General features: G+C 41.5%; 1 long non-coding RNA gene across 1 annotated transcript; it reads right to left on the bottom strand.

Moving 5' to 3' along the window:
• On the bottom strand, window positions 1-756 carry LOC136241881 (uncharacterized). Its single transcript, XR_010694439.1, has 3 exons — window positions 637-756; window positions 481-592; window positions 1-410 (listed from the first exon to the last, which is right to left on the bottom strand). It is a non-coding gene; the product is annotated as an uncharacterized lncRNA (long non-coding RNA).
• Window positions 757-5,578: the final 4,822 nt, after the last annotated feature.

Genomic DNA, 5,578 nt, shown 5'->3' with positions numbered 1-5,578 from the left:
TATATTTATTTATGATTACTGGGCAGTCAGCACAGCTGGTGTGCCCAGGAAAAATAAGGGAATCACAGTATTAGGTACAATTATATACTAACTAGTGTGGTGCTGATTGTTAGTACAGTGTGATATCAAGTTAGGTTTTTTTAAAGGATTTAAAAAAATTTGTTTTTCAGCAATGATAATATAAATAAACACTTATAAACAGTGGGCAGAGTTTGGGCAGAGAGGCAAACTCTGCCCAGTCCTGGGATGATGGTATTGTTGCCATTACAGAAGCAGCATTGCCACGTTGAACATCAATGGCAACCTTCTGAATCAAAAATTGGGTGGCCGTATTATCACCAGACTGTCAAGTTAGTTGGGCTTTTTCACCAGGTTAGTACAGTGTGATATCAAGTTAGTTGCTTTTCCACCTATGAGTATTTAAACTAATTTATACGCTGAGTGCATGTCTCATGGCCATAACTAATAAGTAGAGCCTACTTTATCCAGTGAAACTGCTCTGCCGGCTTTGTAGTAAGATGTACCAAAATTAACCGAAACACGGTTCCGTTTCCAATATCGGTAGTCTAAGTGTACTGTATCTATGGTATAGCTAAGGAAAGAATTTTATACCACCCTAGTAGAGCATACTCGTACCTGTATAATGTTTGTCCAGTATCTGGGTAGTTGTAGCTATCACCGTGGCTCTAACTCTTGATCTGTCAACTGGCTAACAGAAAAGCGGCCGGGAAATGAGTCAGTTTTCGCCTCGAGCGGTCCGACTATATATATTGCTTCGAGATTGGTTTTCGGTTTTTATAATCATATTCGCTGACTAGTCTGGTGCCGCCGATCCTATTTAGGCGCTTACAAAATTTTTCGGGGGCGCTTGTAAGCGCCTAAATAGGGTTGGCGGCGCCAGACTATTCGCTGACGTCAATAGCTATACTAACTTCTGTCATGAAGTAGAACGCTGAATACTTAGACTACATATGCATAGCTACACATCACATGCTTAGGCTATATTTAGAACATATTGTTGTAGTTCACGTGAGATTGAGTAGTGTGCGTTATATTATAAATGTACTTTCCATTCCGCATGTCCTTGTTGTAATTGTGCTAAGCTCCCCAACCCTTGTAACTATCATTTATTGTAATAACTAGTTTCATGGGCTTTTGGTAAGTTAAGTATAAGTAGTTGGTTTTATAGGCATTTGGCATTGATTGTCATTTGTCCTTCAGATCACCTTTCCAATCATACCGTCTTATTATTGTACCTACCATCCTTGTAATTTTGCTGTGTATCTGTAAAGCAATGAAATAAATAAATAAATAAATATTGTTGTATCCGGCGTGATTGTATCGCTTCGCTGTTTGGCAATCAGCCAGGCTTGAAGTAGACGGCTCTCATCGCAGCCCCCTTCTTCCATCCCTACATTTTCTGGTGCTGTGACCAGGATATTTGCTTGTCTCCCGATTTTTTTTTCTAACCAATCACTTAGAAGTCGTGGTACCGTGGCATTCTTCTTAACGGTACCACAAAAGGCAAGCGATATCCTGTGTTAGAATTGTTGTTTGTTCGTTACTACCCGTAGGCTATGGAAGAATTCAAGAAACTCGCCAACTCACGCAAGGGCTTCCGGATACATCTCCAAAAACTCCTTTCGAAGGCTGCCGACCTGATTGAACGTCAACGTAGCAAACTATCAGAATCTGATGTTAGGCGCAATCTGTGAATTTGCGCAGTTTATAAATTGCGCTGCGCATTTTGTGAATTCATAAAATGCGCAACAATTTATAAATTGTTGCGCAGTTTGTGAACTACCGTAAGAGCTGCGCATTTTATGAACTGGGTACCGCCGTTACGTTCTTGGCCAATTCAAGTACGTATCACAGGGAGGAATGACAGACTCTTTTACCCCCTTTTACTAGCTGAAGGGACATGGATAAGGCCACTCCAAATAAATTCTCTGTTTCCCGTCCACCGCCCGCATCTGGTTACTGCCAGCTCTAAATGTTCCATTATTCCGTATTCTTCCATTATTTCCGGTTATTCTTGCATACTGATAGGCTCAGCAAAAGCGATCTTGAAACAGTGTCAGCAGTGCTATCAAGTCAGCACATATTTCACGTTTGAGTTATTTTTGCAACTTACAAAGGAAGGAACAAGCTTAAGCATGCTTTTATGCAGCCTTTTTGGTTGTGCCAGGTAAATAATGGCTTGAAAAGCTAGCCAATCTTATAATGAAATAATGGAAATGGACCGCCCGCCCGCATACAAATATGCCTGAGTCCAGGACGGGAAACAGAGAATTTATTTGGAGTGGCCTAAACAGACGCATTCTACCCGACTATCTCTCCCTCCAAGGTTCCTTTGCGTACTCTGCAGCTGGCCTAGATAAGTTGCACTGTCTTTCTCTCTCAGTGTTGCGCTGCGTATACTACAGCATTTGTGGTAGGCTAAGCCATTTGTTTTGATCAGCTGATATTGATGGGCACAGTCCAGCCTACATGTTTTACTTTTCCTAGCAGTTGTCCAGCACATGCAAGCAACGTTGAAACCGGGTCACTACTGCTGACCCGGATGACCCACTGACCGGGATTTGACCCGGATGTGACCCGGATTAATTAAAGCCGAGACGTGTTTCGACTAGTCTCGGGCGAGCGAACGAGAAATATTGCAACTTCAGCCTAGCTGTAGGTTGAAGACCAAAAAAAAAAAAGGGTCTTCACCTACTGACAATAGCTACCCCTCACCATAGATACCCTCAGTTTCGTGCTACATACTGCACTTACTAACAAATAGGCATGGCTGAGCAAATGTTGGTAATGCGATAAGTGGGCGTGGCTCGCGAAAGAGCTACGCGATAGCGTTTATAAGTTCCACGTCGTCAAACGAATAATTTCGTTTCTCACGTGATCCAATCCGGGTCAGACCAGGATAAATTGTAAACCCGGAGAAAATGTGACCCGGCCCGGTTTCAACGCTGCATGCAAGCACTGCACATGCTGCACCAGTAATGAAATGCATATCAGCACATAAGGTTTGGTACATCGTAACACAAGTCCAACATCATATCTTTAATGTCCAGCCTTAAATGGTACACGTAGTTAGTTTCACTCTCACATTATCCCATGCATCCAGATGTAACAGACTAACACAACACGTGGTTAGCTACATAATGTCACCTCTGTGTGATACAGTTATTAGTGCAAACATATAGTGTTTGGAATCAGGTATGCTGTGTTACACATATAGCTAAGTATGCTCCAATACATGAGTTACAAAGGTACAGCTCCATTTGATGAACAGCAAGACCCAGAAAAGTTGTATCCATTTTCATCTTGCCTGGCTATAACCACATGTCTTCCTAAACACCGTTCATGGTACCCCCATGAGCACCTGACCTATGGAATCCATACATTAATTTGTATGCATATCACTAGACCTCACCACGTCAGTTGTATCATCATCCAAACTAATCATTCCACAAGATTGAGAATAGTAATCCAATGATTCTAAATAAACAAACATTATAATGCATGTGACACATCATAACTCATCGGTACAATACAACAGACGATGAAAAGAAATTTGCTGGTTCACCAAGAAATCCAACTATTCATCAAAAAGGTTATTTAAGCTAATATAGATACATTTTACCACAACATGAACAAACACGTACATGTTTACTTAATGGTATACAAATGACACAATGTGATGATGTATATCGAATTGATTGCTGAAGCAATTAATAGGTACATAATTATAATAATTTTTGAGGGAAGCCATTACATGGTGCTAGCTACCACAAATCAACACCTTCCGCTGTCAGCAAAGACGCATAAAGGAGGACTCAAGTAGGTCCATGGTGTTCTCATTATATGTACTGCAGTATATATGCCAAATTAAGGTACCAAGCAACGTTGAACAGTGAAGAAATCAAGCCCATAGCAGGAGGTCTGTTCCAGGTAGTTGTAAAGCTGAGTACCATGTGCAAAATACACACATGGTCTTACTAGGAGGTCTCCCCTACAGATTCCTTCTGAGATCACTTACTGACTGCTCTATTAGAACAAATGACTGTTCTATTAGAGTGTCGTAATCTTTTTGCAAACTAATATATCAGAAAATTGATAGGTGGGCTCCATAAATTGATAGGTCGATGGGGACCACAAAGGTTTGGTCTCTTGCAAAAATATCAGCTAAAATCCAGCCTGACTTGTCCTTCACAACTTGGCATTATTACAAACTTGGGAACCGGACTATTTGTTCAGTACAGGATATTGGTATCACCCATCTCCACAACGTATGATAGTGGCTATAAATTTTTGTGATGCTTGAGAATATGATAGCACACATAATTCACTATATATTATACTTAAATATCTCTGCAAGTATTTTCTTGTAGTCTACATGTCCATTTTCAGTTGAATGCATACGCTCTACTATGTTGTAAAATTTCACAACTGTTGCAACTAAATGATGGCCATTCTCATTCTGTAATTACAAAATTTTGTGAAGGGCAGGCACAAAGTTTCTTACCCTTTGTTTGTTCCAACTTCAGCTCTGGGTAGTTTAACAAAACAAAACTTCTTTGTTGTAGTAATGAAAGGCAGAGCTAATTAGAGCATCACTTCTTTCCACTCCATTCAAAACGGTCTGATATCAAACATGATCTTCTGCACCTTCTCCTCCGTTACTGCTTTGTTTTGCTTTTTGGAGGTGTGATTGGGACCAAGATATTTTCCTCTACAGAACCTTTCGAATAGCCGGCTCTCTGTGACCCTATTTTGACGTAGCTCACAAGCTCATAGTGAAATTCACACCTCGCACACACTGCCATGAGGAAATCTCGTGATCTAACACTTGGAATGACAGTAGGTCGGCAACCGATACAACAGGCTGTAAGTGTCGCATCTCGCCTTGCCATATGGCAGCACGACACCCGCGCAATTTATAAATTGTTGCGCATTTTATGAATTCACAAAATGCGCAGCGCAATTTCTAAACTGCGCAAATTCACAGATTGCGCCTAACACTGATTTGCCATCCGTTACTGAATTACGTGACCTACGTGATCAACTTCAGAGGAAAGACGGACGTATCTCCGCCTTGGACGGAATGGACGCTGAAATGTTGAAACATATCAAGGACGAAGAAGAGCTAGTAAAGGAAGTTTGCGAGGCAGAAGACATTAAAGAATCCATATTAACCAGCATTGCTCACGTCACACATATCATTGACACACTATCTGTTACTGTTAGTGAGCCCAATCCAATAAGTACTCAATCTGGCACCAGTACCACACAGACATTAGTCGAGCCTTCCACTGCAGACCCCACGAGTGTTGAGCTCACCCCTCCCACAAGTGTTGAGCTCACCCCTCCCACAAGTGTTGAGCAGCCCCCTCCAAGTGATGTACCCACTCCACTTACCCATGTTGTCAGATGTACCCGTGTTATATCATGACTTGCTGAGACTACCTACAGTAGTCTCAGCAAGTCATGATATAACACGGCTTCCTAAGCTCAGCATTCCTACATTTGCAGGAGACACACTAGAATGGCAGTCCTTTTGGGATTGCTTTGATGCTGC

The sequence above is a fragment of the Dysidea avara genome, chromosome 12 (assembly GCF_963678975.1).
Source record: "Dysidea avara chromosome 12, odDysAvar1.4, whole genome shotgun sequence".
NCBI lineage: Eukaryota > Metazoa > Porifera > Demospongiae > Dictyoceratida > Dysideidae > Dysidea > Dysidea avara.
The sequence above is the reverse complement of the archived record's forward strand: the minus strand, read 5'-3'. Positions and strand labels throughout refer to the sequence as shown.